Below are 13,897 nucleotides of genomic sequence, written 5' to 3' on the forward strand. Positions count from 1 at the left end.
CTCCCCTGCACTGGTAAATTGCTCGGAGCCAAACCCTGTGCGGTGCCAAGACAAAGCTCTGGAAGCAGATGCCAAATCACTTTCAAGCCCATGACAGAGCCCTGAGTCACCCAAGTGGAGCAGCTCGCCCAGAATGGGCTCATCTCACAAAAGTGCTGTTGCTGCAGCAACACTAATCCCTGCTGCTGGGCTGAGGGGTGCTGAGGGGTGCTGAGGGGTGCTGAGGGGTGCTGAGGGAAGCTGACGGATGCTGAGGGAGGCTGAGGGGTGCTGAGGGGTGCTGAGAGAGGCTGAGGGATGCTGAGGGGTGCTGAGGGGTGCTGAGGGGTATTGAGGGGTGCTGAGGGAGGCTGAGGGATGCTGAGGGGTGCTGAGGGGTGCTGAGAGGTGTTGAGGGATGCTGAGGGGAGCTGAGGGGTGCTGATGGATGTTGAGGGGTGCTGAGGGATGTTGAAGGGTGCTGAGAGGTGTTGAGGGGTGCTGAGGGGTGCTGAGGGATGTTGAAGGGTGCTGAGGGATGTTGAGGGATGCTGAGGGATGTTGAAGGGTGCTGGGGGATGTTGAGGGATGTGGCACTCACCCTGCCCAGGCCCGGGTGCTGCTCTCCCTGCAGGATCTCCCTGCCATGGGCCCTCTGTAGTGGGAACTCCTCAGGAACGGGGATTCCCTGTTGGAGCTTGGGGAGGGTCTGACAGACCCCAAACTCAGCCACAAACAGAGCAGGAAGGGGATTTACCAGAGCTCCTGTTGCTCTCTGGGCCGACTTCTGACTTCTCCATGAGGAGAGAGGCCTCAAAATCTCGGCTGGGCTGTTCTTCACAGCCAGTCTGATCTGAGGAACATTTTGGCCCCAGTTCCTCCCCAACAATCACTCGTGTCACCCCCAGGCTCCAATGCCACCGGTACTGCAGCAGTGACCCCTCTCTGTGTCCCCTCCTGTCCTGCCCCACTCCAGGGAATCACAGAAGCACAGAATGTCCTGAGCTGGAGGGGATCAGCCAGTCCAAACCCCAGCCCTGCACAGGCACCCCAACAATCCCACCCTCTGCACCCCTGGGAGCCGTGTCCAAACCCTCCTGGTGCACAGTCAGGCTGGTTGGTGACAGAAAAGCAGAGGTTGGGGTCACACAAGGAGGGGAGGTTGATGTTACAGCACAAGGCAAAGAGGGTTACAATGAGCAACAGAACAAAATAGAGCAGAAAAATCCAGGGGTGGGAGATTTATGGAGAAAGAAATCTGTGACTGAGCAAAGGGACTGTGAATGGGTGACAATTTTGGGATGAGACTTTCTCCCACCAGAAAGATAATGGCTTTTAGGGTGGGATTTTTCACAAGTGATGTTGGGTGTTAGAACCCAAACTGGAAAAGAGAGGCTTTTGAAGTCAGATGTTAAAAAAGCAGAAGGTTGGGAAGTTTGAGATTTGGGATTATTCCCATCTCAGTATGGACCAAGGAGGACACAGGAGGGAAAGAGGAGAAAGGAGAGATAGGGAGGGGAGGAGGAGGAGCTGCCCGAGCAGTGATGCTGGCTCTGGACAGAGTCATGGCAATTCCAGCTCCCAGCTGTCCCAGAAAGCTCAGCCAGGAAGACAGTCTGGGGTGTTTTCAACAATCCTTGTCTTTGTGACAATGGCATTGAGCTCACCTAGGACATCCTTTTTCTCTTTCCACTCTTCCCCACCACCACCCTGCCACGTGTCTCCCCATCCTGCCCTCATGGTGTAATGGATCCCAAAATGGTATCAGGCAGATCTGTCCTAAAAGCCCCACAGAAATGCTTTGGGCCCTTCAGCATCAAATCCATGGTGTGTTGGCAAAGAACTGAATTTTAATCACAGAATCAAGGGATAGTTGGTGTTGGAAGTGACCTCTGGAGATCACAGAGCTCAGCCCTGCTCAGGGCAGGGACACACAGAGCAGGGGCTGTGTCCACTTGGGTTGTATTGGGTTGTATTTCCATGGTCTCTCTAGGTCACCTGTTCTGTCACATTCACAGGGAACAAGAGTTTTCCCATGCTCAGAGAGAATTCCATGGTTTTCATTTTGTTCTCATTGTCCCTTGTCCTGTCAGAGGAGTTTGGCTGCAGTTTCTCCACCTTCCCCCACCAGTTATTTCCACACATTGCCAAGATCTCTGTGGGATTTTCTCCTGGCTGCACAGTCCCAGCTCTCCCAGCCTCTTGTACATCAGATGCTCCAACCCAAAACCACCTTTGCTCCTCCACCAGCTGTTCAGGGGTTCCACAGCCCCACAGGCCATTGGAGAGAGCATTTTGATGTTCCTTAGTGCTCTTACCTGCCCCCACAGTACCCAGAACTGCCAGGCAGGGCTAAGTGCTCACCTGATTCCCTCCTTCAGCTCCACTCTCCCCAGTCTCATCCTCAGAATCTGCTCCTGTCCAAGCAGAAGAGCCCCCAGAAGGGCAAACCCCACCTCATTTACCTGCACAGGTGTTTGAGTGTGCAGAGGAGGTGCTGGGGGTACTGAGGGTGGTGCCACCAGCAGTGGGACCCTGGGGACTCTGTTCCAATTCTCTTGGAGTCACACCCACCTGAGCACAGGCCATGACATCCAAAGCTTCCAGAACAGCTCCTCTGGAATGTTCTGGGGATGCCAGGCTGGTCCCAGGCTCTCCCAGGCAATGCTGTGGATGAGGGCGGTGTTTCTGTGCCAGCTCATGGGAGGAGAATCCCCATGGCTTTTCCAACAGCCTGGTGGTTTTTCTGCTTACCTGTTCAAAAGGTTTCCTGTTCAAAAGGTGATGCTCCTGCATGGTTGGTGCCTGCAGCCTCATCCCGCTCTGGTGGGGATGGAAAGTCAGGAAGTGCCATTTGGGATCATTAAACACCCAGTGCCCAGCCCCTGTGTCCAGAGTGCAGTGCAAGAACCTCCTCAGGGGGGAGCAGCTGAAACAGGGCACTGGATCGTGTCCTAAAAGTCCAAATTTTCTCCATTTTTTACAAGGAGAGCCTGAGAGAGGAGCTCAGGGGGAGGTGACCAGATCAAGGACACCCAAAGGGGAGTTCCCTGAGCCACCTTTCAATGTCAGGGATGGATGAGGTACTGATGTAGGGGGGTCTCTCAAGTATTTGCCATGGAAAAATGGGATGTGACCTCCCAAATGTGCCTGTTCTCTGCTGGCTGGAGGAGGAACCAGCACAAGCAGAGTTTGCAGTAGAGCCTCCAGCTCTGAGCACACAGCCACACCCTGGGCTGAGTTGTGGTGGCACAGAACAATCATTCAGGTTCATCTGATCTCCAGGATCATCTGGAGGCCCTGCCCACCCCCTGCCCACCAAGCTGGTCTCCACTGGACTCCCACCTCTGATCCATGGCTTGCCCACCCTAGGGAGCCCCAGACTGGACATGGGAATCCACCTGTGGTCTCAAAAGTGCTGAGTAGAGGGGGAAAATCACATCCTTCGATTTTCCAGTCTTGCTAACCCAGCCTCAGGATGCAGCTGACCTTTTCTCCTGCATGGACACCACAGATTCCTGTTCCAGCTGTTTCCCACCAGGATCCTCAAGTCCTTTTCTGCAAATTGAGTCAGCCCCCAGCCTGTCCTGCTGCATGGGGCTGTCCCAGCCCTGGCTCAGGGCCTTGCATTTGCTTTTCTTGAGGTTCATGAGGTTCATGGAGGTGTCTGATACCAGGCTGGATGGGACTTGGAGCCACCTGCTCTAGTGGAAGGTGTCCCTGCCCATGTCAGGGGGTGGAACAAGATGAACTTGAGTCCTTTCCAACCCAAACCAGGCTGTGGTTCCATGATCCTCATTCTGCCTCCAAAGCGAGCTGCTGGCAGGGAGGAGAGGGGATTATCTCCTAATTATGCTGTGATTGAAATTCCTGTGCTCAACTCATTTAACAACCAGCCAATATCTTCATCTTCCCTCTGTGTTCAACACAAGCCTCTGAATTTCACTATTTCTTTAACTGTCAGGACTTTGAGACCAAATTTAGTTTTCCAGCCACAACCAGACCACCTCTTGTGCCTCTTGGTGCCAGGTCCCTTTGAGAACCAGCGCATTTTTGAAGAACTGATGTTGGCCACTGAGTCACACTGTGTGACTGGAGAAAGAGTTTTATTTGTGCAACAAGAAACATTCCTGAGGATCAGACATTAAGACCCTCCTTTTTCAAAAAAAAAAGGAAAAAAAAAAGGAAAGCCACAGGGGTTTAGCACAGGTTACCCCTGTTCCCTGGCAAGGGTGTGATTTTGCCACAGTCCTTTGTCAGTGGTTGTGCCCAGGGATCTCCATCTACCTGTGCAAAACGAATGTGAGTTCCTCTGACAGGAAAAATACAAAAAATCCATGGATCTTTCTCAGATTCAGAGCACAGCAGGGCTGTGCTGAGTTCCAGCACAGACAGATGCCTGGACAGCTCTTACAGGAGCCAAGGCCCTTCTCAGCCAGAACTCCTGGCTCCACATGGGCTGTGTGAAACAGGAGGAGACAACCAAGGTCCTGATCTGAGACTCTGAATCTCCTCAAAGGGCTTTGCCCAGCTGGGAAAAATCTGAAAGCAGGAGGGCAAGCAGAGTGTGCAGGGCAAGCTGCAGCTGGCACAGAGTGACAGGACAGGGGGAATGGATTAGTTGGATATTGGGAAGGAATTTTCCCTGTGAGGGTGCCCAGAGCAGCTGGGGCTGCCCCTGGATCCCTGGCAGTGCCCAAGGCCAGGCTGGACATTTGGGCTGTGGGAGGGACAGTGGGAGGTGTCCCTGCCATGGCAGGGATGGGATGAGATGAGCTTTAGGGTCCCTTCCCACCCAGACCAGCCCAGGATTCCATGATTCTCTAATGCAGCTCTGGAAATGCCAAACCAGGGTTGTGTCTGCAGAGCAAATTACCTCTGGTAGGGTTGGGCACCGAGGGAGGCAAAGGGTGGGCAGGAAACCTGTGAGAGATCAGTAAAATGACCCAGGTTTGGCCCAGGAACACTGAACTGGGAGTTCTGAGGATGCCACTGGCTCAGCCTGATGAACAGGAGGGCTCTGGACCCTGGAGCAGAATTTGTTTCTGCTCCTGAGCCATCAGGACTTAGAATCCAAGAAAGACTGAGAAAAAGATGGCAAGAAGAGGGACATGGCAGGACATGGGAGGGACCCAGCCTCACCTGGGGTTTGGAGCAGCTCCCAGGGTTTTGGTGTTTGCAGGCTGTGGATGTTTCTGCAACGTGAGCTGCAGACAGAGCACTTGGGAAAGGTTTAAAGCTAATTTATTTACAAAGCTTGTTTGGGTCACAAAGGAATTGAGAAGTAGGGGAAAAAATCAGCAGGGGACAGAGGAATTTTCCTGTGAGTTCAAGGAATCCTGCAGCACCGTGAGCCATGGAGGGGTCAGCACAGCCCATTTGGGGAACCCTTTGTCCTTCCTCCATCCCTGCATGAGGGACCCTGGGATCCCTGTGTGCTTTGCAGTTACCACAGTGTTATTTAAAATTACTGAGTTGCCTCAGGCTCATGGTGTGCAGAACTCCTGCCATGTGCCCCTCCTGAAGACATCAGGTGTTGTACCAAAGTGTTCTGGAGGAGTTTAGCTTTAGTCAGAGAATACTGATATATTCAGGAATGTTGATAATATCCATTCCCCCCTACACAACAGCTGGATCCCAGCTCCTGTGCCATCCTCCTCTGCTGCCTCTGCCAGTGCAGCACAGCACACACTGAGTGGGCTCTCCCTCCTCATGGGCACAGGGGGCAGGAAAAACCCTCCTTGCAAAGCCAGGCAGGGCTGTGTGACCACTGTGATCCCTTCACCCCAAGGGTGAGCAATTCATTTGTCCTGGCTCAAACAGCTCTTTCAGAAAGGCACAGCCTGGATTTGAAGACACTGAATGTAAGAGAATCTGCAACAAGTGTTGGGCATTGGTCTTTTGCTTTGAGATTTGTGCCTCTGCACTCCACTGGTCTGAATTCCCACTCACCAGCTATTGTCCTGCCCTCTTCTGCTGGACAGAAAGTCTTAATCTTCCCCTTCTTCTCACTGTAACTAAATAATCTCTCAGAAGTCTTTCCAATAGACTGATCAAACTGTCAGCATAAGCCACTGCCTCAGCTCACTGCTATTGCTCCTTTGTCCCCTTCCCATGTTTAACATCCCATTTACAACAAGGAGGAGGCTTAAACCACTCCAGTTCCTGCAGCAGTGGCTGCAGCATCCTGAGCTCCTGCCTGGGTGAGACAGCACAGCCCCAGCCACAGCTCCAGCAAGGAAACAGGACAGAACCATCCTGAACGTGTCCAGGAGGGAAGCTGTGAGCAAAGCCCAGAGCTGAGGAATCCAGTTTCATAAACACCATCCTGTCCTGCCCCTGGGTGTCTCATTTACCTTTGCTGGATGTGCAGGGGTGGCTGCACTACTGTGGAGAAGCCATTGCAGGTGACAGAGACTCAGCCTGCACGGGCTCCAGGGCTGTGACACGTCCTGCCTGCTCTCAGAGGTGACATTTGTGCCCAGGCCGTGGCTCACACCCCCAGACACCTCACCAGGGTCCTCTCTCAGCATTTCCTGGGCTCTGCTCAGCACCAGGGGGTCACAAGGGCTTTTTCTGGCTGGCAGCTCAACTTGGAGCTTGGTCACTTCCCCTCAGCTCATCCTGCCCCGGTGCTGGGGGAGAAGAGAGGTCCCTGCTTCCCCCAGACCACCAGGAGAGCCTTGATCCTCTGGCATCCTCCATTCCTCTTGCTCTTTCAACAGGAATTTCCGAGCTTCCCGTGTCCCAAACACAGTTCCAGTCCCAAGACATGGACTCTGCACTTCAGGTGTCCTCTGCAGGTTTTACATTTCTTCAGCCAAACTCAGCTGATTTCCACCAGAAGGGATTTGATACAGCAAAGTCAGGGTAACAATTCACCCTCTCAGAAAGGCTCAGAGCTGCAGCTCCATCTCTCCTCCCTCCCACAGACCTCACTGTCCCTGCCAGGGACAGCACTCCAATGGTGTCACTGGAGTTCAGCCACACTCAGGTCCATTGAACCATTTGGCCATTTCGGGGCTGGATGTGGATTTTCCATGGTCCTGTCTGAAGGAAGATGCCTCTCCCAGGTGACAGGAGCCAACTGCAGCCCCTCAGAGCAGACACGATGTGAACCTGTCTCTGCAAACAGGCCAGAGTGAGAATCCTCAGTGTCCACCAGCAGCAGCCCCTGGGGGTGAGCCTGGGGCTCTTTTCTCCCCCAAATGCATTTTCTGCTTTGCCTTGGCAGAGAGCACAGGGCAGGTGCTGACCTGTGCTGTGCTGGGATTATTCCAGAGTTTCCCAGCAGCTCCAGTGTCTCTGCTGAGGGACAGGGGCTGCAGCCTCCCCCCTCTCCCCCATCCTGCTTCTCCTCCGTGCCAGAGGTGTCACTCCTGCTACCAAGGGTCGGATGCTGCTCCTTCTTCCCCAAAATCCCATTACATCAACTCACAGCAGTGCTGGTGGGAAAGGATCCTTTCCAACCTCCCCTGGGCCAGAGACATCCCCAGCACCATCCCAGGGCATCAGGGGCTGTGTCCAACCCAATCCCCCATGGATGAGATCCCCCTTCTTCCCTGGGCACCTGGAAAAGGAATCTCTTCTAATGCCCAACCTAAATTTCCAGGCTGCATTTCCAGTTGTTTCCCATCATCTGGCAGCCCTGGGAAGAGTTTGGCTCCACCACATCTGGAACTGCCCCACAAGTGGCTGTGGGCTGTTGTTGGATCCCTTCAGCCTCCTTCCCTGCCCACTGACCCTGCCCAGCCCTTCCTCCTCTCCTGGGACCCCCCAGCCGCCCAAGCCCGAGCACACGGTCACATCTCCTGGGCAATGTCCCTTCCCTACACATCCCTCTGGCTGCAGCATTCCCAGCCTGGTGCCACCAACACCAGTGACTTCCCTGGATGTGCTGAGCCCACACTGACCCAGCCCAGTGAGCTGATGATGATTTGGGTTGAAACTCAGCAAGTTCAGTCCATTCGCTCATAGGAGCTGTGAGTGAAGATCGTGAGAGGAAACAAATGACCCAAAAAATTCACGTAATTTAATCAAAGGTTTAGAAAACCTTTAGTGGGGCAGGGCTGGGGCTGGTGGGGCAGGGAAGGTCTGGCTGGGGACTCACTGGGGAAGCACAGCCAGGTGGAGGGGAGCACTCCTTGGGCAGCATCCCACTGGCAGGGGGAGTTTGGGTTTGTGTGGATCAGAAACAGCAGCAAATGTGAGGGGATTTAACCCTGGGAGGGAGGAATCACTTTCACCATAGTGATGAACACATCCCTTGCAGCTCCACACCTTCACCCCCTTTTCTGCATTTGATTTTCTTTTAAGCCCCACAACTCCCCAAGCCTTTGAGGGAGAGCTCAGCCTCCCTCTGCTCTGATGGGTTTTAGGCACTGCCTGCTCCAGGACCTGGCAGAGGGGGATCCCAGGGTGCTGAGATCTGAGAATTCCAGGATCTTTTCCAGAGCACAGGGATTCCCACAGCACGTTTTGCTCTGCCCAGCCCCTGGGAATGGTTCACCAAATCCAGGAGCCAATGCTTGCCAAGGCCAGCCCCAGATCTGGGGGTGAACTCAAGGGAGATTTTGGAGGAGCAGTGAGTCAGTTCTTCCTACAGAAGATGTGTCCTGAGCCCCAGAGAGGGAACACGAGCGAGGACAGGAACCCTCACCCCACAGGCAGAGCACACCAGCCTTCAGTGGGGAAAAGCCTTTGTTCCCAAAGCCTCCGTGCTTGGCAGCAGCTTTAGGAGATAGCCCTGCCCCAGAATTACTGCCCCACCCCAGGACATCTCCCCTGTTTGCATGTCCTTGGCACAAGTGGGATTCAGCCAGGCTGAATTCATCTCTCACCCAAATGTGCTCAGTGCAGGGGGATCCTGGGGCTCTCAGTGGGTGAGACAGCCCAGCAGGTGGATTTTGGGTTTTTTAGCACCCTCCTGCCATGTGAGCAGCAGTGACTGTCAGCAGCACTCAGGACTTGGAGATGGCAAAAGTGACACCAGTCATTGTAGGGCACTGGGAGATTGAAGAAAACATATTTGGGGTTTAGACACAAAAATCTGCCCCAGCCAATCACATGGGACTCCTGCTTTCAGTCAAGAAACCCCCTGATGGTACAAACCCTGAACAAATGCTTGGGGTTTGAGTGATGTTCTCCCCTGTGCCCCTCTTTGCTCCCAAGCTGCATTAAATCTGCAGGATCTGGGTGCATTTTTAAAGGGAAACAGGGAAATCCCATCCCACAGAGAACAGTGACTTTTTTTAGAGTGCAGGAAGAAGATAAAGATAAAGCACGAGCAGATGCTGCACTTTGGGAGGATGAGCTGTCATTACTGGGTGTCCTTTGGCAATTTTTTAAATGACTGATAGAGCTTCCCTCCCCAAGGTGTGGTGGTCACTCCCAGCACCCAGACCAGACTGCAGAGTGAGTTTGTCCTGTTCTGTCCCTGCCAGCAGCTCCCAGGGCTGGGCTGGTGTCCTGCAGCCCTGGCTCTCCCAGCTCCAGTTTCCCACGGAACATCAGCAGATGACAAGTCACTGCTGCCTCTGACAGTACCTACTCCTCACCTCTTGCAGAAGGAAGTTATAATAATGGTGACATTATTTGTCACCATTCCCAGGCCAGACAGTGGATGGGGAGGATGGGAAGCACTCACAGCAAGCCCAGGAGAGCCTGGAGTGGATCAACTGCTGCCAAAACTCCTGCAGGATCCACAGAGAGCTCCTAAAAATTCCTTCCTGAGTGAACAGTCCTGCACTGCTCTGCCTGGAGATCTCCTGAGCCAGTGCCCCTCACCAGGGTTCCCTTGGTCACTGTCTCTCCCCTGTAAGGGTGGCTTTGCTGAGCTCTGCTGCCCCTGTGCCTGCAGCGAGGGGGGGACGGGTCACAGGGACAGAGATGCTCCCTCCAGAACAGGCAGAGCCTTTGGGATCCTGACAACATGAAAAGAATCTTGGTTTTACTAAGAACAATCTTCTCTCTGTGCAGATAAGGGGCTTTTCATTTGACTTAGTGCAGATTTAGTCTGGGATGTGTTTCAGCAGCTGCTGCAATGTCGGTGTTGATGGGAAGCTGAAATAAAACAGCAGCAGCCTCTTCCTCGAATTCCTCAGGCCTGGAGCTGCCTCTCTGCAGCATTTCTTTGTAACATTCATTTTTTAGCCACACCTGGGCCATCATCACTCAGAACAAAAGCACCAGAGGTGCATCAATAGCTCCTCTGGGAGGGCAGCAGGGCACTCGTGTCCAACCCTTGTGCTGTGACCAGGGCATCACCTCATCATGAGCTTCCTCCTGCTTTGCTTCTGCCAATAACCAGCATTTCTCTGCAAATGGAACAGGTTGCCAAATTTCTGCCCAGCTGGTGCTGTGTGTCCCTGAACAACATGGGCCAAACACCCCTGGTCTTGGCAGCACCCTGGGAACATCTCCCTGTGGCACTGGAGAGGCACCACTGTGTGCACAGACAAAAAATCACCCAGGACCCAGAGGAATTTAAATACCCTGATCTGAGAAGAGCTCTCAGAGTGATGATTAAATTATTTCCAAGCAGCCACAGGTTTGGGAGTGATTTCTAGATGGACTTTTGCCTTTGTGAAGGGTTTAAAATATTCTGCCCCTTATAGTGACTACATTAAGGGAGAAATTTAATGGGACAGAATCTGATCTAAATGTTCAGATCATACAATTCTTACACACTCTTTAATGAGGTCATTTTCAAACCCACCAACTGGAAAAAGAGCTCTCTGGTTCAAGGGGTCACACTGGGGTGTGAAATCGATGGAGACTTCCCAGGACAATTAAACATTGAAACCCCATCCCATTTCTGCCCTGGGACTCACCCTTGGCTGGGCCATCAGCCTCTAATGCTCAGGCAGCTGAACCTCCTTTTTAAAAATGAATTTCCAGTCTGTTTTATGGACCCCCAAGGATGACTGTGGGGTCAGGTGGGAGCCTGTGGTGACACAAGTGCCCCCTCTATGGAAAAGCTCCAGACACGCTCAGAGGGTGATTCCTGAGTGACAAGCTGATATCCTGTCCCTCTCCTCATTGCAATTCTGTCATGTTTTGTCTGTTCTCCACATTCAGTCAAGACCTGACATTTCCCCCCTCAGATGTGAACATCCATTGCTTGCTTTGACTTGCAAAACTTTTCCTGCTGCTGCTCTTGATCTTCGGGCAAACCCCAGAATTTGTGTGTTCCCCTGCCCACGAAGGGCTGCAGTCAGCACAGTACCAGAATTAAAAGAGGTGAATGTTATAGCAGGTGTGAGACAGAGCCAGGATGGAACTGCTGCTCCCCACACTGTCCCCAGGCCAGCACTGCCAGGGTGCACCACTGCCACTGTTTGAAGCAAAAACATTGACCAGAACTGGAAAACACCAAATACATCTCAAAACTGTCCAAAAAAACCCCCTCCAGGCAGAGACAGATTTTCCCAAAGGTGATTTGTTTGATTTTTCAGGTGGCAAACAAGATCCCAGCTGTGGGCTGGTTTTTTCCTGCTGGTTCCCAGCTTTCCCAGGGCTGTGTAAGAGCCTCAGGGATCAATCTGAGGCATTGAGCGATGTCTGAGAGCCAAGCAGGACAATGTTTGCCTTGTAACTCTGTGCTGCAGGGACCTGAGCTGCTGTGGGAAGGAACAGCTCCTGTCCAGGGAAGCTGTGGCTGCCCCTGGATCCCTGGAAGTGCCCAAGGCCAGGCTGGATGGGGCTTGGAGAAGCCTGGGACAGTGGGAGGTGTCCCTGCCCATGGTGAGGACAGAGGTGGATGAGCTTTAGGGGCCATTTCAACCCAAACCACCCTGGGATTCTGTGATCCTGGTTTCAAAGAGCTTCACTGGAATTCCTGGGAGCCCTCAAGGAGTGTTGCTGCCATGGCTCTGGAGGAATTTGGGAAGAGCAGGAGCCACCATGACCAGCAGCATCCTCTGTACAGCACTCTTGGCTGTGGAGCTCCTCGTGGATCTCCCAGTGTGGTGGAGGCTCCAGTGAGGAAAATGTAAAATTCTAACAATTTTGTCAGGGCAAGTGGCACAGAGGGGCCCAGGATTCCTGTAGCTGGTCCCCATTTATGTGGGAGATCCCTCAGGAGGGGCAGGAGAGCTGCAATGCAGGAAGTGCTCCATGGGCCAAGATGTGCCCTTGGTGACAGCCCAGAGCTCTCCAGCACGGGGCTGGAGCTGTCCTGGTGTGGGGAGGGGAAAAAGGAGCTCTTCAAATTCATCTGCTCCCAGCTGCTGAGTTCAGGGCCAGAAAACACTCCCAGAGCAGCACATCCCAGAAACCTCCCTGCATTTCCAATGAAAAGCTGCAGCACTGAGCTGGGGCAGTCACAGGGGCTGTCCCACCCTGGAGCTGAGCACTCTCCTCACACAAATGTCAGCATCACCCAGGGCTGAGCAGATTCCTGTCCACCTCCAGGACCCCCAGAGCTCCCAGGGCTCAGGACAGACAGCAGCAGGTTATGGGATTGCAGAAGAAAGAGCAAAGGGCGACCCCAGCAGATTGTTCCCCAGGATTTGGGTCCCCTCCTGGCCCTTTGTTTCTCTTTTACCATGAAACTGCAAAAGGCCAGGTGAGCACACCCCAAGGGCCACGGCCTGCACACACAGCAGAGGACAAACAAACACCTTCCAAGGAGCTGCTCTCCTGGAGCAGCCGAGCAGGGCATCACCCCCAGGCCTTCTGGAGCCCTGTCCCAAGGAGGAGCAGCTCTCCAGGCTTCCTTTGGTAAATCCCAGCAGGTTTGAGCAGCCCATGGCACAGTGAGGCCAGTCCTGAGTGCCCTGAGCACTGCAGCCTCCAGGGAGGGAAGAAGAAATGTCCCAGAACCTTTTTGAGCTCCCTGGCAGGAAACCTGCCCTAAAAGCTGCTTTTCATGTGTCCAGGAACTGTTCTGACCTGGCCAAACCCTGCTATTTCCAAACTCCTGGGTCTCATCTGTGCACCAGCTGCCTTCCCAACCAAATGGAAGATGAGCTTCTGGCCAGGGGGGATGAAGGTGGGCAGACTGAGGAGTGGGAGGACAGAGTCACCTCTCCAGGGATGGAAGGATTCACCCACGAGCAGAAGGAGGAGCTGCACAGGATCTTTCACTGCCAGGGCTCCAAGAGCTCATGGGAAGCACAGGGTCAGCTCACAGCTGGATCCTCGGCCCTGCTGGGCCTGGCACCATCAGGGGGAGCAAAGGGAGGCCCTGGCCCGACAGAGAGTGAAGGGATTAAGCAGAGGAAGAGCAAAGGGAATTTCTGTGTGTTTGCCACAGGCACTCCTGCTCCTCGTGCCCTGCTCTGCTCTCCACAGACACAAAGCCCCGTGTGCCCCTCGTGCCCTCAGGAGCCGAGCAGGGCGGGCTCAGGCAGCCAGGAGGGACAGAGAGAAAGGGAAATGTGGGTCTGTCAGTCCTGCAGCTGCCAGCCTTGGAGTTGTGTTTGTGCCCTAAAATTGTGCTTGTCCTCCATCTCTCAAATTCACCCTGTGACGCTTCCTCTCCTTATGTGCTTCATCCCCACCCTCGTGATTTAGATTTAGATTTTGGGACTTAGATTTTGAGCTCTTGTGATTTGGATTTAACTCCTGTGAATTAGATTTAATTCAGGTGGAGATTTTAGATTTAACATATTGTGTAATACACAAGATTTGCCCCTGGGATCCAAGATCTGGATTTCAAAGAGGTTTTGTTTCATTTTCACATCTCAGACACTCTATAGGGAACCCATTGGCCCGTGGGACCCCTCAGCCACAACTCCTGATTTCTGTGTCTTCCCAGCACTCCTGGGGAGATCTGGATGATGGGACAAGAGGGATGAAGGTTTTATAACTAAGTTGCAGTGGGGAAATCACAGGTTCACTGACACGAGAACAAAAACAAAAATGAAAAAATGAAAATGAAAATGAAAATGAAAATGAAAATGAAAATGAAAAT

General features: G+C 53.2%; 1 protein-coding gene across 1 annotated transcript in view; it reads left to right on the forward strand.

Annotated features, from left to right (window-relative positions):
* Nucleotides 1-13,897, forward strand: part of WNT3 (Wnt family member 3) — a 42,021-nt gene that overhangs the window by 15,194 nt on the left and 12,930 nt on the right. The gene's annotated exons all lie outside the window — the stretch shown is intronic.

This window comes from Parus major, chromosome 27 (assembly GCF_001522545.3).
Source record: "Parus major isolate Abel chromosome 27, Parus_major1.1, whole genome shotgun sequence".
Lineage (NCBI taxonomy): Eukaryota > Metazoa > Chordata > Aves > Passeriformes > Paridae > Parus > Parus major.